The sequence below is a fragment of the Tiliqua scincoides genome, chromosome 2 (genome assembly GCF_035046505.1).
Source record: "Tiliqua scincoides isolate rTilSci1 chromosome 2, rTilSci1.hap2, whole genome shotgun sequence".
In the NCBI taxonomy this organism is placed as follows: domain Eukaryota; kingdom Metazoa; phylum Chordata; class Lepidosauria; order Squamata; family Scincidae; genus Tiliqua; species Tiliqua scincoides.
The window spans coordinates 243,989,889-244,013,728 of record NC_089822.1 but is presented as its reverse complement, the minus strand read 5'-3'; the positions used below and the strand labels follow the sequence as shown (position 1 = coordinate 244,013,728).

The 23,840-nt window shown below is 44.4% G+C and overlaps 1 protein-coding gene and 1 pseudogene across 3 annotated transcripts in view; both read left to right on the top strand.

Moving 5' to 3' along the window:
- PTPRG (protein tyrosine phosphatase receptor type G) overlaps positions 1-23,840 on the top strand; it is a 659,913-nt gene that overhangs the window by 58,751 nt on the left and 577,322 nt on the right. The window lies entirely within an intron of this gene.
- On the top strand, positions 18,999-19,115 carry LOC136643435 (5S ribosomal RNA; annotated as a pseudogene).

Genomic DNA, 23,840 nt, shown 5'->3' with positions numbered 1-23,840 from the left:
GCATGGTCTAGTCAGGAAACTGGCTTCTTCCTAGGAAGGTGATTGTCTGCTTCCATCTCCAGCTGCAAAGAGAGTTCAGCCCTTCTGTTCATTCAGATTCCTTTTGTGTTCAAGTGAGCCAATGAACTTTTCACTTCTGCATCCAGCTCACTTATAGAGGCAGCATTCATTTTGAACAAATAAATATAAAGAGCAAAGCCAAACAGTTAATTCCGCTTGCAGTAGATTGCTGTTTATTTTGCTGCTTTTGTCAACTCTGTAAATCCACCAAGACCATATACATACAAATGTTATCTAGTATGCACAAGCAAAAGAGATTATTAGGGGGAAATGAAATTTAAAAGCCTAGTGGCAGCCACTCACTGCTCAGAAACAAGCAGTAGTTCAGAATGTAGAAGCAGAAAGTACAAAACAATTCTCCCCCCTCCCACTTTTTATTTTTGTTCTTGTATGTGCTGAAGCCAACATACTGCACAACTGGAAGAAAATGAGACATGGGCCAATGGTTAGCAGTGGTCATAAATTTTGGACTGGTACAGTGTAAGAGGTGAGAACTTTGCATTTCAGTACCAGTATCTTTCAAAGGTACTGAAAGGAGGTCAGGAGGCCTGGTCAGAGGGTAGAGCCTCCGCTTGCCTGAAGATAACATCCGCAGGTCGCCAGTTTGAGGCCACCGGCACCGTGAATGGTGAGACCTTGAAGCAGCTGACAAGCCGAGCCGAGTTATTCCACCTGCTCTTTGGTGTGAGTGAAGAAGCGTCTTGGCTGCCCTCCATGTGAGAGATGAAGGAGCTGCTTGTCAGCGAGTAAATGTGACTGTGAGGCTGCTTTGCTTTCCATAAGGCTCCATAGACTGGGAGGGAGGCAGCTGGGAGGGAGGAACCTCCTTCTCTGGTGTTTTTTTGGGGCTGCATTCATTGGATTGGGACCATTCTGGTGTCGTTGGATTGCTCTCAGCCTGCCCTTTCCGACGGGCTATGGCAAGTATGCCTACTCATGAGTAAATGCGCGATACGGCTCACTTTCACTTTCCATAGGGCTCCATGCACTTTTCCTTCCGGTCTTTTGGCCATAACTTTTGAACGAAAGGAGCTACTTCAGTTCTGTTTTTTTGCTCTACACTCCGCTGGCCATTCTGCATCCAACAGTGTATGGCATGATGCGGTGGCTCCTAACCCCGCAATGTTAGTGCATCCTCCCCCAGGGCGCATCACCCACCCAGCACGTCACCTGATGCGGCCTGCACCCCCCTAGCAACGCCAGTGCTCTTACATGCTCAGTTTTCAGACACCTTCCTGTGTGGCCCTTGAGCAGCCTCTCACCAGAAGAGAAGAAAAAGGGTTGTCAAAATTGCAGGTAATTGCTCAAGCACTTGTTTGTTTTCTCCTCCTTCCTGCCGCATGGGAGAATGAACTGTGTTTTGCTCATGACCTCTATGAAATTCCCTCCTCTGGAGAGTGCAGATGAACCAAATTGGAACTCTAGGGAAGCTTATAACCACTCAGAAGTATTTCTTTGAATTAAAGCTACCCATGGCACTTCGTTGGAAGAGGTCAGCCTGTGCTCTAATGAACAATAGGAGTTGTTCTAGTTAGGAGACTATTAGCCTATTGAGGTGTTCTTACATTTTACACAGAAAGGAACCCATTTGTTTCTCTACTTCTTCGACATTTCTTAGAACTTGGCAAGCTCCAGTGAAATATGTTTGAGCCTTACTGTCAACAGTAATCAGCCAAGTAAACTTAGGTGGTGTTTCCTTCTTACAGTGCCCAAAACATGCCTACACTGCCATGCTGATTGCTGATGCCCAGTTTTGAAAAGGATTCCTGTAGCTTTAACAATGACTCAACTGTGGCCTGCAGTTTATTGCTGGATTCCCCAGAATGCAGCCCCACAATGGGACCCAGCCCCGTTTGGTCTCTTCTCCTTATCATACAAGTGATGAAGCTGCTGGAGGTCCTGACTGGCAACTTGAATTTGGGCAGAAAATTACTGCAGAGTCTTAATACCACTTTGTCCCTTTGGTTTCACACAGCCACAAACTACAAAGTGATTCTCTAAGGCAGGGGTGCTCAATAGGTGGATCGCGATCTACTGGTAGATCGTGAGGCAAAATGAGTAGATCGCGGAGTGCCGACCCCCCCTTCAGGTGCCTCTGGGAGGAAACGCCAGGAGTAAGGCCCATTGTACTCAATGGGGCTTACTCCCAGGTAAGTGTGGCTAGGATTGCAGCCTCACAGCCTAATCCTAGGCATGTCTAGTCAGGAGTAAGTCCTGTTATACTCAGTGGGGCTCAAGGTACACCAACATACATTGTACACATAAATGTTATATGTTATGATGGCGCGAACATTGTAAAAAAAAACTCTGGTAGATCTCCGGGCCTTGCTGGGTTTCAAAGTAGCTCTCGGGCCAAAAAAGTGTGAGCATCCCTGCTCTAAGCATTCTCAGGCTGCTGTTTGATGCAGGCTTACCTGAGAGTGAGCCCCACTGAACACAGTGGAACTTGTTTTCTCAGTAAACATGCATAGGATCACACAGAGCCTTAGAGAGGATGAACAGGAACATTCTGATGGTTTTTGTGCCATTTCAGGGAAGAAAACTTGAGACCGTGTCTGTATTTTTGAAGCTTTCTGTGTGGCTGTGAGCCTCGCCTATTAAAGATACTGGCTTTTAGATATATTCTCACTTCGAGATAACGTGCACAGTTGACTATTTGCAGGGCAAACAAATGCAATCAAACCCTAAAGCTTCAAGGAGATTAGAGAGCTGCCAAGGTCTGAACTATATCAACAGCTTGAAATTGGCTCATTCAACAAAGCTTTGACAGTATTACATGGGCAAAATAAACACACCATTGGTGCGCTGGTCACGTGTGGTACCACACTCCAGTAAATCCTTTTTGCAGGTTTGTGGGGTGGATATGATTGTGTGGAGGGGAAATTTTTATGTAAGCTTATGGAAAAAGGAGAAGCCAATGCTTTTAGATGTTGCAAAACTGACAAAAGTGGTTACAGGTACGTGTGGGGAATCATAAAGCCAGCTCCTTCTTCTATAAGATATTTTTGGAGGGATTGTAATTTATCAACCAGTTAGGCTTCATGCACACCTTTCATCAGAAAAAAATCCACAATCCATAAAATCCATCTATGAACTATTGAACAAAATCTGTATATTTCAGGGTGCAAATATGTCTTTAAAATGCCATCTATTGAGATTGGGGGTAGCATAAGTGAGGATGCTGCTTGATGCTGCCTTGGGTACGTTGCTGCCTCCTCAGCTGCGGCATGCTGAGAAAAGTCCCTTGCTCTGCTCCATTGCATGGTTTTTCAAACCCCAAAATGCGGGACTTCTGGTTTTAATTACAGGGACTGTGCAAATGTAGCTTCTTCATGTCCTGGACTTCAGTTTCCAAAAACTACACAACAGAGCACAGTAAGGATGATCCACTTCCTGCTCCATCAGGCTGGAAGCAGATCAGTCTGGTGCATGACTATAGCGGTCTAGAGGGAGGAAGCAGAAGACTTGAGGTGAAAGTGATGAAAAATCCGCCACTCTCTAACTCCCACCATCTGCTACTGGTGCAAGCCTCATCAGGATGCCTCATAGCTGGGTTAGTCATGCTTTTATAAACTATTTTTGTTCCAGAACTTATAACTGACAACAACTGAAGAATAATTAGTATTTTTAATGACTTGGTTCTAAAGATCCTGCTGTGAAAACTGGCTCTGCATGGTAAAGGACACTCCAGAGTAGGTTTTTTAGGGGGCTTGCATGTGGCAGGGGAAATCTGCAACATTTCCTTAAGATGGCTTGGAAATTTCACATAAAACAGATCTGCCAAAACATACATAGCACAAAAGGTCCCTGAGGGGAGACGTGACTGAGACATACAAATTATGCAGGGAATGGATAAAGTGGATGATGTTCTTTTCCCTCTAGCACAACATCAGAACCAGGGGATATCCACTAAAATTGAGTGTTGGGAGAGTTAGGACAGACAAAAGAAAATATTTCTTTATCCAGCATGTAATCAGTCTGTGGAACTCCTTGCCACAGGATGTGGTGATGGCCTTTGGACTAGATCCCTTTAAAATTGAATTGGACAAATATATGGAGGAAAAATCCATCACAGGTTACAAACCATGATGGGTATGTGCAACCTCCTTTTTTAAGAAGTAGGCTACCTCAGAATGCCAGATGCAAGGGAGGGCACCAGGGTGCAAATGTCCTGTGTATTCCCTGGGCATATGTTTGACCACTGTGAGATACAGGAAGCTGGACTAGATGGGCCTTTGACTTGATCCAGCAGGACTCTTCTTATGTTCTTATGACATGAAAGAAAAGGAACCTCTTTGGTTTAACCGTCAGCAATTAACTCATGATAGTACGCGTATGTGGGTTGACTATTTTGATCAAATATCAAAAGGTACGAAAATCTCATTTTCATCAGTTTCATGTGTCTATAACCCAATGAGAGAAAATGCTGGGTTATGAAGTTCTGGAACCTGTCTGTTATCTTGTATTCACTAGAGGTCTTTCCTGCTTCTCCTTGTCTAGATATAAAAGACAGTCAACAGAAGGTCTTGTTTTTGTTGGTACCCAACACACTGATCCAGTGGTGCTCTTCTTGTGTTCAGAAACCAGAAAGAGCAAGACAACTCAATTCTTTAGAACTAAATGCATGTTGAAAGAGGAATGTTTTGATTCCTGTGAAAAATAAAGTGCAGGCTGCACACAGCTGTCTGACATCTTTTGGCAGGGAGTTCCATAAGATGGAATTTTCTTCACATGGAAAATGCGCTCCCAAGTATAGTTACCAACCGTGCTTCCATGAATGCGGGTACGTGGGAGAGTCTCCCTAGAGGATCTTGGAGGATGGGTATAATCTTATGTACCTGATTCCCAGGTAGTGTTTGAACCTTTTAATAGTTGCATAGAAGACAGCAGGTGCTGCTCTTCCATCCTTGCAAAGACTAGGTTGTTGACAAGCATTCATCCTTGAGCAGTCTTTCAGGAACTCTGTGAAGAAATTAAATGATTAAAATCTCTTTTGAGCACAAAGTCCCCATCCACCCAAGAGACTGTCCCTGTATCTCTCTGCATGATTCATCTTTTGTCCTGCCAATTATCGTCCTGCTGCTGGGGTTGGGTCTGATTCTACAGTGTCTCTGCATTGGGTGGGATTAGGTCATTCAATTCCTGCTGCACCACAGAATGATTTACCTGTTGTGCCTCTGCATGCTTTGTTGCTGCTTTTGAAGCTGACAAGGGAGAGGCATGCCCAGAAGAAACAACCCTGGAAGGAAACAGGAGCTGAGCTTCATGGGGCGTGGGTAATTCTTATGATGATAGACTCCAAAATTCATTTGTGGGTGTCATTTGTGCACTTGTAACTCTATTTTAACTCGGGGTGGGGAAAAAGTAAGCACTGGCCTGGTTCAGACATAACTGGAAACCATAGTTTTTCACTAAGTGAATTAGCCTTTGTGATGTTTGCTTTTTCTTTCTTTGAAAAGAAAAATAAAATCACAGGTGTGGTGGCAAGCTGCCAGTACTGCCCGACACAACTACTACTATTTTTGCCTTGGACTGGCATGCTTCCTGCTTCCCTCTTTTCTTTTTTTGCTTCTGGGAATGGAGGAAAGAGAAAGCTTTCACTTTCTCCTTGAAATAATCAACAATTCCTTGATAAAATCACACTCGGGAACTGTAGTTTAAAGTCAGAGTTTTGGGAGAACAAACTAGGATCAAATTTTGCTTTCAGGTCCTGGTTTGTTCCCTAACTGTGGTTTGAAATGAACCGTAATTCCTAAAGTTACGGTAATTCCTCTTTTGTGGGGGGAGGGGGGACTGAAGAAGCCTGTGGCTTGCAGAGTTTTGTCTTTTGGTCTAGGCCGGGAAACTGGTTTCCTGCTGCATCTGAACCAGGCCGCTGTCTTAGAGCAAATCATCTGAACTGAGCATCAGAACAGAAAAGGCATAATCACACCTTTAAAGGAGTATGTAGTCTCATATACAGGTGTTGGTAATTAAGAGTGACCATCCATCAGTGAAACCCAATCGCACCTTGTTACAGTATGTCTGCTGAAGTGTCTAGGAATTGGATTCTGAAAGTCTTAGTGACATACCAGGAAGGTTTAAGATTAAAGAACCAATTCCCCAGTGACACACTTTCAGGACACATAAATGATTAGGTTTAGTTGCACCCTGTTGTGAGGTGGTCATAAAAGGGAGGGTAATGTAGATGTAAAGCACTTAAGCTCTAGGCCAGGGGTTGGCAACCTTAAACACTCAAAGAGCCATTTGGAACCATTTTCCAGAAAAAAGAAAACCTCGGGAGCCACAAAACCCTTTTGACATCTAAAATGAAGATAACACTGCATATATAGTTTGGGCTCCCCTCTTATAGGTCCCAATTATATAATGCAGTCCCCTCTTGTAGGTCACAGTTATATAATACATTCCCCTCTTATAGGTCCCACTAAAAATCAGGTCCAGACCCACAGTTGGAGAACAACTGTTTTAGATTGTGCACAGGTGAACTGCTTGTGAAGGATACTGTCATTCTTTACTGTCTTTTACTTCTGTACTTCTATAAATGCCTTTCCACACAATACCACCTCTGAACAAGACCGCTCAGTACTACTTAACACTGTTCACAAAAGTGCTTCTGAACAAACAAGCTAAGAGTTCAAAACTGCATAAAATAAAAGGCATACTAACAGTGATTACTTCCCAACCATGAAATATGCTTTGGTGCTACATATACAGTATGTTACACATACAGTATACCAACATATACAGAATACCATCTGGTGCAGGCATGTCCAAACCCCTTTCAAGTTTCCAAGTGAAGGAAATGGAGCAGTGAGAGTGTGAGTGAGTGACGGGGGATGCTGAATGGGGAGCTTGAAGGCTGTAATCCTGTGCACACTTTCCTGGGAGTAAGCACAATGGGACTTACTTCTGAGGAGACACGCACAGGATTGTGCTCTAAGCTTGGGAGGAGGACAGAGCAGCTGCACTCAATTGCTTGCTTTTGCCTTGGCTCCATGGGGTCAGGGCTGCTTGTGGGAAGGGGGGTCATCACGGTGTTCAAACCCCGTTCGTTTATGCGCCCTCTCCTACACGGGCAGGCGGCTGGCGCTGCGGCTCGGGCGGTAGGGAACATACGGCGGGGCGGTGGGGGGCTCGCCCGTGGTGGCGGTGCAGGCTCTTTGGGCAGGAGCTGCTCCAGCGCCCTCCTCTTCCTCCCACCTGTGCCGTCCCTCTCTGATCTGGCCTCACCTGTGTTGGCTGGAAGCTCAGCACTTGAGGTGTGGGGCAGGCAGTTGGGCTACTTCTCAGCGCGGCTGCATGTGCGGGCGCGCCAGCCGTTCGCACCCTCTCCTATGGGGCGCAGCCGCAGGAGGCGTGGGAGCTGCGCACATGTGCTCAGGCTGGTGAGCAGCGGCTGCATCACGGGAGGGGCGAGCCCCTCTCCCCGGGACGGGTTGGCCCCGCACGGAGCCGCAGTAGACGGCTGAAAGAGCCGCTTGTGGCTCCAAAGTGGCGGGTTGCCGACCCCAGCTCTAGGCAATTTTGATCGGGTAAACTGAATGCATGTCTGTGCCAAGGTTTGCCTGGCTGGAAGCAAGTAGTTTCTCTTCCCTTTTTTAGAAGTATATGTGACAAACAGTTTAAATTGCAGTTATGTAAAGATTCTTCAGAGGTCCACTTGATTCTTTGGGCTGTTATATCTCTCACAACATCAAAGTACAAGAGTAACCATGTGTCCAATGAAATGGCAAGGTTTTGATCAGAATTTCTGTTCTACCACATGTAATCGCTAAAAGTAAACCCATAGTATCTGAGGCAACTCTTCCTACTATGACTTGGCCATCAAACATCTTCAGATCTGTAGAATGCATGGGGAACAGATAATGCCTTTTAAAAATGTGAGCACATTTGTTAAATTGTGGAACCATGTGAATTAAGCAGAGAAAAAGTTTAGTGAATTCATTTTTCTTGATTGGTTTGGACCAGGGGTGCTCAAACTTTCAACTTTAGGGATGCTGGACCTTTAACAAGTGTATAGAAGAGAGAATTTCAGCAGGTGCAACTTGTCATCCCACAGATGACAAGCTGCACCTGCTGAAATTCTCTCTCCTACACAATTTTAAAGGTCCAGGATCCCTAAAGTTGAAAGTTTGAGCACCCCTGGTTTGGACAATATTTTGCCCTCTGAACCTCTTCCACATGATTATGGGCATGCAGACTAACTGTGCGCACACATCTTGGTCCTTCCCCTTGCTTCCAGAGAAACTTCTTCAGTCACCGCTCATGTTTGCTTTGTCTGTGCTGCTAAATCTAGCTTAGTTTTAGCAGGTCATGGAGAGGGCTGACCCCCCCCCTCCCATTAAGCAAAGTAAGCCCCAAAGTGGTAGGATAGGTCAGGACACCCATGCATTATGAATGCACATGTCGGTAATCATGTGAGGCCAGTTCAAGGGACTAAACTACTGTCTGCCCTGGCCCATTCTGTGTTCCTAACAGCTGAAAAAATAAAAAGGTCTTGTGTTCCATACTCCCCATCTCCCAGGGAGATGCAGCAGAACAGGTGCTTGTGTTTCTATAGTCAGATGTTGCAGGGTGGTGGTAATGACCACTTCATTAGGCTTGACATTTTGTATCTAGCCATTCAGTGAAAATTTCTTTTTGTTTCTTTGATTGAAATGGACAGTATGTGGGGAGGGGGGAATGTGTGAGCAAGTGAGGGACAAGGAGGCTTAAATAAATATTAGCAGCAAAATGTTCTTCTGTTGCATCATTTGGATGCTTAGAAAGAATAGGCTTCTTTTGTAAGACAGTGCTGAATTTAATTGCATTAAATTTCCCATTCATATATGCTGTGGTGGTATTCTCTCTCTTTCATACTAGAATATACTAGTACAGTGGTGCCTCGCATAACAAAATTAATTCATTCCGCGAGTCCTTTTGTATTGCGAAAATTTTGTTTTGCGAAGCGCGGTTTCCCATAGGAATGCATTGAAATTTAATTAATGCGTTCCTATGGGCAAAAAAAGTCAGAACTTTGGTTTACAAAGTGTTTATTAAGTGCTCTTTAAAGGCATACATACTGTACAGAGGATTTCAAAAATTTCAAGCACAAAACTTCAACTTTTTAGTTTTAAAAATTCGTCTTGCGAAGCACGGCCATAGGAAAAAATTCGCCTTGCGAAGCACGGCCATAGAAAATTCGTCTTGCGAGTCACCAGAAAAAATTGCAAAAACGCTTTCGTTTTGCGAGTTTTTCTGTGCACGAGGCATTCGTTATGCGAGGCACCACTGTATTTGTGGACAATTGTTTTCTGATAAAGAGCAGGACAGTTACTTCTGTAAAAAGGTACTTTAGTGAAGAAGGTGTTTATGAGGAGCTGAAGCAGAGCCCAGGCCTATGCATGTTTACTCAAAAGTAAATCCCATTATCGTTAATGGGGCTTAATCCCAGGTAAGTGTGGATAGTATTGGAATCTAAATGCAGTGTATGTGTGTTGTATCTCTACATCCCCATCTCCTAATATGACCCTAATCTGGTCTCCCTTAAGCTCATGTTGTATTTATGTTTTACTCCAGTAATTTCCAATGCTGTCTTTACCACATTGTGTTGGCCAGGGGTTACACTGCTGACTTCATAGCATTTGGAAGTATTTACCCACATTTTATTGTATTGCTACTTGAGCTCTTTTCAGACATACAAAGCAAAGACAATGAAGCTTGTGGGAGGGCCAAATGGTTCTTAGACCAACCTCTGTGTGGTCATTAAAACTGCACCTGTAGCTGCACATGTGGGGAATTTTGCAGATTAGAGGATGGAGGTGGAGCCTGCCACTAAGATGCCCCCTTGTGTGCACTCATTCCCATTATGAATACCTGAAAAAGCCTTTGTTTTTCTGTTATGAAAATATTCCTGTTACTGGATTCTAAAAGGCCGTGGGCAAGACGTTCTACAGCAGCGTTTCTCAAACTGTGAGTTGGGACTCACTAGGTGGGTCGCAAGCCAATTTCAGGTGGGTCAATTTCAATGTGTATTTGAAACACTGAAACATTCATTTCAATGTGCATTTTATTTTTAATAGTAGTAAGTAGTAAATCTTTATTACGGTCATAAGACCAGCCACTATTTTTAATATATTAGACTTGAGGCTACCATGGTATGTGACTGCATTTGGGGAAATGTGACAGAGCTGTACGGTATATGCAGTGGCAGTCAATGGGGCTTAATTGTGACTCTGTTCTGTGTGTGTGCTTGCTTGCTTCCCCCCCCCCCCACCGCTTCTGCGACTCAACTTGTTTCTTAAAAGGACTCAAACTCAACTAATAAGAACATAAGAAGAGCCCCGCTGGATCAGGCCAAAGACCCATCTAGTCCAGCTTCCTGTATCACACAGTGGCCCAACAAATGCTTCAGGCAGCATACAAGACAACAGACACAACCGGCATCCTGGTGCCCTCCCCTACATCTGGCAATCAGAGGCAGCCTGCCTCTAAAACCAAGAGCTTGCACATACCTACTATGACTTGTAACCCGTAATGAACTTTTCCTCTAGAACAGGGGTGCTCACACTTTTTTGGCTCGAGAGCTACTTTGAAACCCAGCAAGGCCCAGAGATCTACCAGGGGGGAAGGAAGCATCTGACAGACACCCCCTTTAATGTATGGAGCCCCTGCTGGAGTCTAGTCAGTTTCGTCAGTTTTGTTGCTGCATGCCTGAAGAGCAGCTAAAGTGTCAGTTTCAGTGTCAGTTTAGCTAAATATGTCAGTTTCGTCTAGTCACTAGACGAAACTGACATATTAACAGTTTGGAGAGACAGGGCTCCGTGATCTACTCATTTTGCCTCGCGATCTACCGGTAGATCGCGATCCACCTATTGAGCACCCCTGCTCTAGAAATTTGTCCAATCCCCTCTTAAAGGCATCTAGGCAAGATACCATCACTACTTCCTGTGGCAAAGAGTTCCACAGACTAATTACACGCTGGATAAAGAAATATTTTCTTCTGTCTGTCCTAACTCTCCCAACTCTCAGTTTTAGTGGATGTCCCCTGGTTCTGGTGTTGAGTCAAAATAGCTCAAATGATCTGGATGAGTTGTGATGGCCACTGTTATGACTTGTTTGTGACTTGAATCAAGGGAGGCCAGACTCAGAACTTGACCTGAGGCTCTGACACATTGCTGTCAGGTTGTGCCTATTTCTGGGTCCTGATTGACCTGCTGAAGTCCTCTGTTTTCTCATACTTTGGTATCCGTCCACACAGTGATAACTTGGCTGCCACAAATATTTTTGTGCTTCCGCCTAGGAATCTGGTATTGGTCATGTGGTAGTTGTGTGCAATGGTATGGATGTAATTTGGAAAAGTGGAGGCAAGGAATTGTCAGATGTATAAAAGCAGCAGTCCTACTTCTCTGCAGAATTGCTGCTGTGACAGTTGCTGCGCAAATTCCTTACGGAGAGCATTTCTTCTCATCCTCATGACTGTTAAAATGAACAAGTTGTGAGGAATGGGAATAAAAGCACTGGAAAGTGACCAAGATGGAGCCTTTTTTTTTTTTTTACTAGACTTCAACCAGCTTCATCTTCAGGGAAGGGACTGTAGCAGGGCATAGGGTTTGCCTTGTTATTGTTTGAAGCTTGTGGTGCTCTTTCCAAAACTGGCTGAGGCCAGACACTTCAGAGGAATGCACAAACAAAACCCATGAGGCTGAATAATATCCTGAGAGCAGCAGTTGTGAGTGGGTAGATTGGAAGACAACTCCTCGTAATGACTCACAGCTGAGCTGCAAAAGCAAAAGAATGAGATGCTGTCTCCCATTAAAAACTACTATATGCACATGTGGGTATTCAGGCTGTTTGGTAGTTGGGTCAGAAGTTGCATCTAAACAGTGGAGCGTTTCCATGGCTGGCCTGGGGGCATTGCCGGCCATAACTGCTGCTTAGAGCTAGCAGTTGGAGAGAAGCTTGTGTGTATTTTTCCGTGAGCCGTAATCCAGAGATAATTCACCAGAGCTGGAGAGAAGTCCACCAACTGTTAATAAATTTAATTATCTCCTCCATACATAAACCTGTCTAGACTCAGCAAGAGATTAAGGAAGAATTTTCCCCCTCTTTCTCTTCTTTACTTATTAACTTGAGAAATGACTTTGCTGTCAGTGCAGAGTAATGAAGATGAAATCAATGGCCAGTTACTTGTGTCAAATTCTACTCATGGTAGACGGCTCTCATTGATGTACAGTACTTGGCTGATTCAAATTCTGTTCATTTGCAGGGATATTTGTGCTGGTGGAGCCCTTTAGGGACTTTGGTGTGTGTGTGTGTGTGTGTGTGTGTGTGTGTGTGTGGCAGTTGACTCATTTATCTGAAGGGGCCATTTTGACCTCATTGCACTTCATGAACTAATTACTGACAAAAACAAGCTCTCAAAGATTGCACAGTTGGATTCGAAATAGTGGATTTATTTTAAAATTAATTTTATTAAAATATAATCTTTCTCTTTTAGTTCTCCAGCCACTTCTAACCTTGTGATGTTTGGTCCAGATTACGTCATGCATTCAAGTGATTAAAAGTGCTTTGTGTTTTTGCTCCCTCAGTGGCAGAGATAACATTTCCCCTTTCTCTTTGATTTCATTGTAGATTAAATAAACTTTCTCAGTTTTTCTGATTTCTTTGCAAACAAGCATAAATACATCAAAGCCCCCCATGTGTCCATCTGTATACAATAATTTACAAGCAGCAAATGTTGAGATCACCACATCACAGCGGGGATCTGACTTTGTAGTTCAGTCTAGTTACCAGTTCTTCCATAAGGGACTTTGGGACATAGGATCAGACCAAAGTCTATGTACAAGTGGTGCCTTGGTACTATGAGGGATCAACTCTCAGACCCCTGTGCAGATAATGAACCAAAAAGGCTGTTTTGTTTAGGGGAATTAGTATATTAACCTTTTGGAAACTTTTGGGACCATAGGCTGGATAACAAAACAGCGTAAAGCAAAGAGATCCCTTGTTTAGCTTAAAGAGGAGACTGGGAGAAAGGTAACTTTCAATCAAAGGATTATATTTTTATTGCAAAAACACACAAAGGTAAACATAATACACATGGAGAATTGATAAGTATAGATTTCTGGTACTTGTGTACCTAGCTAGTGGTGGCTGCATGTGCTATGTATTTAGGTGCACCCGAAAAGGAATCAGAAACGGATAGGTTGTAGGGAAGTATTTTAGGGGTTCCTTAATCTGCTAAACCCAGTTTGCTAACTAAAGATGGGGGGAGAAGGGAGGAATAGATAGGGAAGAAGGGAAAGGGTTTTAAACGCAAGATATATTTACCTGTCTGGGGAGCAGTTGGGGGAAGAGTCCTGTGTAGGACCACTCCCGCAGGAGGGCAGTCAGAGAGAGAGAGAGAGAGAGAGCATGTGCTCTGAGCTTTCTCTTATAGTCTTGTGTCTGACCTAGAATGACCCGGATGTGTCTTACAGCTGTCCTAGATGCGCATGCTCAGTATACACACAGGTACACGTGTAGTATGTGATGAACCGGAAGGAAGTCAGCTTACCAGCCAGGCTGACCTTCTGGGGGAGGGAGGCAATTTGCATAAGGTGCTTAAGAGTGTTAAAGCTACAACAAAAGAACAATAGACTTCATCCTCTAGAGGTGCATGCTTGTTTTGCATAATCAGAAGACACAGTGATTAGGTTATACATTGACCTGCAAGGAAGTGGGGGTTGTGTAATTCATGTGCTTGTAGCTTGACCAGGGCCTTTGGAAACATGTGCTGGGGGAGGAGTGGCCTGCTTGCTTGGTCTGTATGATCCAAAATAACATAACCAGATATAAAAACACTACTTGGAAGGGAAAAGGGGATTTTCATGTAACAAGGGATCAACTCTCAGACCCCCGTGCAGATACCAAAAATTGCAGATAATGAACCCTTTAAACCCTCTGCAGGTGACCAGAGCTGAGGGTTTTGTGAGGCCCGCAGAAGCCACACGTGTCTGCCCACGGGCTCTGCAGGCTTCAGAATGACCCCAAAGTACAAAAAAGTGACTTCTGGTTTCCCTCGGAAGGGGCAGGGATCAACTTCTACAGGTTGAGCCTATTTATCTGCAGATTTTCCATCCACAGATCTGGCTCAACCTGGTTCCCCTGGATCCACATTGAGCCAGACTTGGCCCGACCTGAACTCTCTGAAGGCGACTAGAGCTGTGCTGTGGTCACCTCTGGAGGGTTTTCTGAAACCTGGCTTGCCTTTTATCCCTGCCCAGTTAATGCCATTCTGCAGGCCATTTCTTTGCTGTGCTTGGGATCCTCAAACTCTTGCAGAGACTGTTGCTTTCTTGAGTGATGGACAGGGAGATGAACGCTAAGAGTTTTGGTCAAAGGTCTCATTGAGGTGTAAAACTGCTTTTGTATGTTTACCTGATTGTAATCAAGTTACAAAATCAAGCAGCTGGTCCACCCACATTGTGTTGCCCCTTCAGCCTGGGAAGGGCTCTCTGAAGCAAAGACCCTGCTACCTGATATCCTTTCAGTGGAGTTGCTGAAGATCAAACCTAGATTCTTCTTCATTCAGTGCATGGACTCGTACATGAAGTGCAAGGATTACTGTATCTGCTGTGGTCACACTTTCTGCCGTGCATTATAGAGGTTCCCTGTGCTTTGGCACACTGTGCAGAGGACTGTAGCCAAGCAGCTACAGGGAAGCCTCAGCTGAAGTGCTTAGCAACCGCCTGTCTCCACTTAAGTGGCTTATGCCACTTGGCAGGGAGGAGGGAGGGGAGATATTTTTCAGAGACTGGCACAATACATTCCTTTGGCCTGGATAATTTTGAGATGTTGCCACTTTAGTATAACTTCTCCCTTTCCATATTGTTTGTTGATTTTGAAATATGCAAGTCTCAGGCAATGTTTCTCTCTCAGTGTCTAGAAATGTTGTTTTAAATAGCTGGTTAGTATATACTTTCTTCACATGCCAAGATGCTGCATTTCAATGAAGGGTCAACTTCCCATCTGTGATGGAAAAGAGCCTCGTTTATATTCCTGCGCGTACTGCTGGAAATAATAGCAATTGTCACTTTCAGTATGACAAAGATGTTCCATTTTAGTCAGCCCATGTAGCTTGAAATGCATATTCATGTTTATAGATGCGTGTGTTTATGTGTAAACTTGTCCTATTTAAAGTGCTGCCAAAATCTCCCAGATTTGACGGAGGCCTGGTTGCCCATATTTTGGAGGAAGCGGAGCTCCAGGATCAGGACTTGGAAGAGGGTGCAGCCAGACTCTTGCTTGCTTCTTTCTTTGCAGCAGGACCCACTGCTGAAATACCAGGCTGCTTTTGAAATCAAACAGTGGCTTGACTGTTTATCTGTGAGAAAACGAAGCCTCTGGCAAGCCAAGCTTTGTTGGTGGGCATTTTGATCCAAGGAAGAAGCATATGTGTCTGTTGTAGATCTTGGTCTGCCTATCTAAGGGGTACATGACGCAACTGGTGGTTTCTGTGTCAGATTCTGGCCCCTCTAAGGATGGGGACTGACTTTCCTGTAACCCACTTAGAAGCAAAAGGAATGTTGGGAAAAATGTTTTCCTTGTCAGCAAAATGTGATGAGGGTCACTAGCATTTTAAGGCTTTAAAAGGAGATGAAACAAGCTTATGAAAGATAGGCTTATCATTTGCAGTTAATCTTGGTGGTCCTTTGGAAACTCCATGCTTAGCCATGGCTAGAGACAACAGTGGGAGAGATACATTGTCCTTATGACTTGCTTGTGACTGTTGCAGGATGCTGAACTAGATGGACTTTTCTAATCTTCTGGCTCCCTCAGTAACAGAACTTGCTGGCTGGCAGTTTTGGAGAGTTGGGGGTATCGTCATCATCGTTATCATCATCAATAGTATTAATATATATTTTTCAACAAGCAGATTCACAAAGCGGTTCACAGGCAAAGTAAAATAATTAAATGAATAAATGTGGCTAAACAATCTAAAACGTTGCAGAACACCAGCAAACAGCCACTAGAAAAGACTCTGTGCTGGGGTGAATTGAGAACATTGTGGGCCAGCATCTCAGTCAATGATCCAGAGGGAAACCAATGGCTAAACAATGAGCTAGTATATCAGTCTGCACCACTAAACAGACTCACAGGTGCTCTTTCTCTGAAGTGAAAAGTATGTTGCTTCTACGTGTGTGTAATGTTGATGTGTGGAGTTGAGAGACAAAAACTATGTACTCAACAGCTTTTGCTGTCTTGCTGGCTGTGGCTTTGAATAACCCTATGTGGAGGAAGGGATATATTGCAACCATCTTCTCCTTTTTAATGTGAGATTTATATAATTTTAAATACTTATAGGCTGCTCTTTGGTCTTAATGAAGGGACCACCAAAGTGACTTGTCTTATTTGGTGCCAAAAATTACTTTATTTTCAGAACTCCCAATTCCTTGCCAAATTATCCCAAATAAATGTGTAAACTTAGTTATATATTCAAATATGATGCAAGTTATTCTGCTTACACAATTTAGGGTTACTAAGACATTTTGGAAAGGACTAAAAGAATATTTAGAGAAAGAGAGGGTGTTGAAACTGCTTAGAAAAGTTATAGGAGTGGTGGCCAGAACCCGCTGGTTGCATTGGATGGCATAGGAAGCTGTGCTGAGTAATGGATTTATGTAGCTGAAATTCAGCTTTCTTCCATGGAATTTGTGACAGTCTAAAGTTTATAAGTGTTCTTCCACCCAGGGACTGATTAGATCCAGAACTGCTTGGTCTCGGTAAGGTTGCTTCATCATAAGAACATGATTAGAGCCCTAATGGATCAGGTCAAGGGCCCATCTAGTCCATCTTCCTGTATCTCACTGTGACTCACCAGGTGCCTCTGGGAGCACTCAAGGCAACAAGATACTAGTATGAGGTTGCCAAGATATTAGTATCAGGTTGCATTCAGAGATAGGTTACGCCTTACACCTGGAGGTTGCATATACTCATCATGGCTTGTTACCTGTGATGAACTTTACTTCCATAAATCTGTCCAATCCCCCTTTAAAGGCATCTTGGTCACATGCCATCCCAATGTCCTGTGGCAAGGAGTTCCACAAGCTGGGTAAAGAAATATTTCCCTTTGTCTGTTCTAACTCTCCTGTCAGTCAATTTTTAGTGGATGTCTCCTGGTTCTGGTGTTGTGCGAGAGGGAAAAGAACCTCCCTCTATCTATCCCATGCATAATTTTATATGTATGAATCATGCCCCCCCCCCCAGATGGTGGGAAGACTTCAGTGAGCTTCATCATGAGCCTTTGCATCCTTCCCAGGGCATTGAAGTCTAACCATTGGTAGTTCTGTCAAGCTTCTTTACCAGATAGTTCTCACAGTTTTTCCTCCAGCTTTTCCATGTAGTGTTAAGGACTAGAAATCTGCATGTGTGTATCCTTCAAGTTAAGAGTCTAATGATAAATATCTTGCACTACCTTAGCAGTCCTATTTATGTGCAAAATTCAAGCGCCCATCTATGTTGAATTCTGACCTGGAGATCCTAAAAAAGGATAACTGAAGTTTCTTTTCCATAAAGTGCTTTTAAAAAAGTATCGTCTATGCTAGTGTATACCCTAAAATGTGTAGGTTTAGTTTAGTAGGAAGTGACTGACTATGGTGTCATCCATCCTGATAGTGTTTGATAGCATCTAATAGAGCAGGGGTGTCCAAATATTTTGGCAGGAGGGCCACATCATCTCTCTGACACTGTGTCTGGGGCCAGGAAAGAAAGAATTAATTTACAATTTAATATTTGAATAAATTTACATAAATGAATATATTAGAGATGGCACTTATATGAATGAATGGCCAGCCTTTCCTTTGCTACCACTGCTGCATCACAGATATGAATCAGCAAGTAGTGGAGGGAGCCCTCGTCCCACAGCTCAGATGAGAGGTTGAACAGTTGTCCTCATGCTGAGAGCAGTTGCTTCGGACCAGCACGGGCTCTGGCAAGTCTCTGGAGGGTCAGAGGCTCGTTGGAGACTGGTGGCTCCCCGAGGGCCTGATTGGGAGCCTCTGAGGGCTGCAAGTGGCCCCCGGGCTGGGGCTTGGGCACCCCTGTAATAGAGGAATAAGTTTCTAGCAGAAAAGTCTTGCATCCAGTACTTTGCACAGAGATTTTATATCTCTTTATAATGGGGGAGTAAAAAATTACCTCAATTGCTTCCAGCAGTAAATGGATTTTAATAGAATATTTATGTAATACTGAGTTTCATCCAGTGTGACTTCCATAATGGTAGAAACACTTACAGGCACAAGGAAGATGCTGAAACCAACTTAAAATGCTGGAGTGAATGCAGCCTTGCAGACCAATCTTGTGTGTGCTTTTGCTGAAGTTCCACTAAATTCAATGTAGTTTTTTTATGGAATTGCAGCATTGTGCATGCTTTCCTGAGACTACACCCTTCTGAGCACAGTGGGACTTATTCTTAGTAAATGTGTGGGATTGTTTTGTCAGAGCTCAATCCTATCCTTCCATCGCTAGTGCAGCAATGCCAAAAAGTCACACACTCTAGTGTTTGTGTGTGTGTGTGTGGGGGGGCAGATTATTTCCCCTTACCCCTCCATAAACCTTCTTCACAATGGGTCTCCTTGAACCTGTGTCACCTCTGTAGCTGATGCAAGTCCAAGGAGAAGAAAGGGTTTGGGAGGTTTAAAGAAGAGAGATAGGATCCGGCATGTGCCGTTGCCACTGGATCCACCCTCTCCTGTTGCCCCCACTCCTGTTTCTCCCCCTCCCCACCCCACTGCTACCTTACATGCTCCAGTGGGCAGAGCAGGATTTGGTGGCAGTGTATGCAAACTGACATAAGCACATGCAAAATGGCCACCAATGGAGCACTCCATGCACACTTAGCAGCCTTTTTGCAACAGCTGTTGCAAACATACTCCAGCCAATAGCCCAATCCTCAATAGGATTGGCCTGTCAGTTAACTAGCATGCAGCTGTTACCCTGCAGATGCCTGATCTCGTCTGATCTCAGAAGCTAAGCAGGGTCAGGCCTGGTTAGGACTTGGATGGGAGACCACCTGGGAATACTGGGTGCTGTAGGCTTATACCATAGTCTTTCGAGACTGAAGGTTGCCAACCATCTAACTAGCATGGGATTGAGGGCTCTGTGATGTGCTACACGCTTGTTCCTCCTTCCCCCTACCAAACAACACATGGTTGACTTCTTAGACAGTCACAAGGGCACGTTGCTTCTGATATGTGGTTGGAGAAGAAGACTTTTCAAATATAAACTGGAGTCTGTATTAGTTTTGCTGGGGATTTTCCAGCAGGGTAATATTTTCTGAGTGCCACTTTACTTTAAAAAAAATTATTACTAGATAAAATATGCAGTACATTTTCACTTCTCAACGATGGGGCCTCTCTTCATCATACCGTAAGTGGAGAGGTTTGCATTCACAACAATGTATGCATAAAAATGATCAAGAAGCCTGCATAGTGATCGTTTGACCCTAATCTAAAATAGTCAGAAGATATGAACAGGTATGACAAAGTAAAGTAGCTACACTGCTAATTTGCAACAATGTCGGAGGAAATAACCATGATTATCACTGTCTCTGTTAGCTAGGCAACTTCCTCTGGGGTTTATCCTTGTTGTGTTGAGTGTCTTAAAGTGATTCCATACATAGACCCCAATCCTAAACTGCATACTAGCTCACCACAGGCGTACACTGTTGCAAATGTGCTGTAAAGCGCATTTGTGAGCCCTCAGTGCTGGAGTTAGCCCAGTGCTAAAAAAAGCCCTATCTGTGGAAGTGGCAACCCAGCTGGTGCTGGGCTAGCGCCAGTGGAAACCCAGTGCTCTGCCACTTGGCAGTCACCCTAACCACTGGGTGGCAGAGAGGTAGGTGGGGGAGGTGGGGAGGAGGCATTCTGGGGCAGGGAGAGGGCAGGGAGGAGGTTGCCGGGGGAGGAAGTGGGGTGGGAGGAGGGCGGGACCAGTGGAGGTCAGCTCCACTGAACCCTGAGCTCTGTGTCGGGCCCCATGGCCTGACACAAAGCTCTCTGATTCTGTGGCAGCTGCAGAGCTGCCCTATAATTGAGAAGCCCCATTGTGGGGCTACTTCTTTTACTCAGGGAAGGGGATGAGCATCCCCCTTCTCCCAAGGAGATGGTGACGGCTGCCCGGGGTATGCTGGATGCTACTGCAACCTTTTTCACCTTGCAGCAGCCCCATGCTCCGGGCAGTTTAAGATTGGGCTGTTCATTCATCTCATTAACAAAGAGAACTCTGCCCTTAAGTTTATGGAAGGAGAGACTGTACAGCAAGAGATACAGGAATCATTTGGAAACCTCTGTTCAGGATGAACAGGCAGATGTTTGCAGCACCTCTATTTTTCCTATTGTAATATTCAATTAGAGACTATACAAGCCTGTCCTGACTAACTGAATGGATCACACACCCCATGGCATCCTCCCTAGTGTTGCTTACTTTCTTTCCCTGGAGGTGTTGATCATCAGTTGTCTCTCACTAGGGTTTAAAATAAATAATGCTTCATGTTCTGTTAAGCAGTGCAACTGTAGCTTGTATGTGTGGGTTGCCACTTTCACAGATAGGGCTTTTTTTTTCCTTTCGGCATATGTTTGGCTGTTTCTTTACTAAGTGTGACAGCAATTTGGCTCTCCAACACTATATTAGTCTTAGTGTGTACATGCATCTGTGCATACTAGGTTTAGGAAGATTTCTACTCTTTTTGTGTAGCTGGAGTGAGTATGAGGCTGCAATCCTGTCACACTTTAACATAAGAACATAAGAACAGCCCCACTGGATCAGGCCATAGGCCCATCTAGTCCAGCTTCCTGTATCTCACAGCGGCCCACCAAATGCCCCAAGGAGCACACCAGATAACAAGAGACCTCATCCTGGTGCTCTCCCCCTGGTGCTCTCCCCAGTGGGGCTTACTCCCACTTTCCTGGGAGTAAGCCCCACTGAACACAACGGGGCTTTTTTTTTTTTTTTGGAGTAGACCTTTATTGTGCCCTGGTTATACTTGTCATATACATCCCTGCTTGCAGGAAACTTTGGAACCTGGAGTACCAATGACAACTGCATGACATCCATAATACATAAGAGGAATCAAGCACTTATTTGCTCAGAAATATTATCTACTTGCCTGTGTTCCTTTGTCTACTAATTATCAAACCAAGCATTCAGCAAGATGTTTCCCTGGAAATGTGGGTTGTACGCTATCAGTTTTTACATAAACATGGAAAGCAAACCTACAATAATAGTAAATGAAACCGCATATCATAAGTATGCAGAGCGATAAACTACACAGAGTTAATAAACTAAAAGGCCTCTCAGATTCTATTGTTTTTGAGTGTGGCAGAGGTATTTATGGCTTACTGGGTTTGGGGCCAAGAGGGAGAACAGTGTGCATCACATTAGTGCCAAGCAATGTTGAATCCCTCGGGGTCATCTAAAGTTGCACATGAAAGCTGAAATGGTTCTGTTGCATGGGGCTATTACCAATATGCAGAGCTCCTGTAGCTACTCTCCAGAAAGCCAGAAGAGATGATAATTATAATTGTGTTTTGATCTCCCACCTGCATAATGAAGGGCACTTTAGTTTCACACAGTAATGTCTATTGTTCATTCAGGCTTCCTCAAGTACTTGCAATTTAACCTCTCTTGAGATAATGTTTTCTTCTTCTTCTTGTGCATCACTGCTGTCTTCTACCAGCCTTAGCTACTTTTTTCAGCAGCTGCCTCTGATCCATCCCATGGATCCTATGAGTTCACCCTATATCTTTACTTACAAGGGAGCGTGGCTGCCGGTAGCAGCTGGACAATTATCGGTGGTCCTGTAGCTGATAACAAGCCCTGCGTTACCACTCCCTCCCTCCCTGCCATTGCTACGTATTACCCATGCAGTTTGCTCAAGGGACCTGCTCCGTGTACCCCCCTTGCCACTTCAGCAAGTGCCTACTAGAAGGAGAACTTTTTGTCAGTTGTGGCACCAACTTTATGGAATGTCTGCCCCAGGGAGACCCTCCAGCAGGGCCAGCCTTAGGGGCTGTGGGGCCCAATGCAAAACATTTTTGCAGGCCCCCACTGACCCCCACTCACAAGGATGAGCAGCAGTGGTTAGGCACCCAGCAAAGGCGTCACCGACAACTGCTTCTGGGCAGGGCCTCTGACAGGAATTTTATCAGGGGTACTAAGTTTCTTTTGGGCCCCTTCCCAAAGGTAGAGAAGGCAAAAGGGGGAGGAGGAGGGTGGCGACAGCTGGAATAATCTTTGGAGTCCAGGTCTATCTGCCCATGTGGCATCAGCAGCTTGATACAGTAATATGGAAAACAAAACACACTCCTAAGTCTCTCTTAAATCTTTTAAATATATAATATCATTGCCCCCCCTCCAAATTAACATCATTGTATTTAGGCTCACACTAGAATGAAAAGTATCCATGCGTACCAAAATTTGCTTCTGCAGCAGTTGTAGCCCCACAGCTGTGTCCCTGAGCTCCTATATACTCCTTCATAGTAAGCAGATCCACGAACCAAAGAGTTATTACAGCAGGCCAGTTCCTCCCAGATTTGACACTGTGTTAAGGAGTGTCATGTATGCATTCCTTGGCCCAGCATATGTGGCTTGCCAACAGCTGCAGTAGCTGCAGCCGCAAGCTCATGGTAGTGACCCCGGCAACCCATGCAGGCAACATCTGAGTAGATAGGGAAAGGTAATATTCCAGGAAATTTGTGGGCCCCCTCCGTTGGCTTCTGGGCCCTTTTTTTTTTGACTTTGGGCCCTGGTCCAAACCCACCACCCCTTTACCCCCCTTTCCCAGGCCCTGGGGGAGCCAATTCCAAGCCAATCGGACCCAGCGGCAGGCGGGGCTGCCCAGTGGAAATGCTCCGCCCGCTGTGCTATCCTTTGTGAACTTTTTGTTGAAAAGCGGTATATAAATACTGTTAACAATAATAATAATGTGGCTTTTCACAAAGATCTTTGGGCCAGCCTGGTTTGATTTTATTGGTTTTTTTGTGAGGTAAATGTTCCTGTTATAAGGGTCTTTTTTTGCTGATTTTGTAATTGGTGTGTGTGTGTGTGTGTATTTTAATGTAAGCCAGTTTGGTTTAATCCGAAAGAAAACGGGATATATATTTCAAATTTCAAAATATCCATGTGTTCCTGGATTATATAATGGTGAGGATGAAAAATGGAGCATGTCATGGGGAAGACTGTATAAGAAGAATGCTTAAATTTCTCCCCTCCCCAGCTTGTTTCCTCCCCCCCCCCATCCTAGTTTGTCCCTCAGAACTGGCAAAGTGTAGTAGCAAGGGAGCTCAAGGAGCTGCAGTCATGAACATTTGTGGTTAATTGCCTGGTGTGGAATCCTTGAACTGGTCTGTAAAAAGCTGGCTGGAAAGCAATTAGACAAAGTTTTGGTTCAGTTGATCAAGGATCTCCATTGCAGCAAAACGGCTTATAGTAGATCTCTGTAGGAAAAACGGCCTTTAAAGCCAACTGGAGGTGGTTCCACCTTTGCTATTCATTCAACTTTAGAGTCTTTTCTTTTTAAACTACCAGTTTCTCAGAACCAAGGCTAGATTTACTCCCAGTTGTTTGGAAAATAGTAAGGAGAGATCAGAAGGTTGCCTTTACTGCATAACCCTATACATATTTACTTGGAATTTTCTCCTTTGTTCAGTAGGGCTCACTCACAGGTTAATATGTATAGGCTGTCATTCCCATGGAACACTGTGGATTCTACTTCTGACTAACCCAACTTAGAATTGTAAAACTATATAGTCCTGGTTCATTTG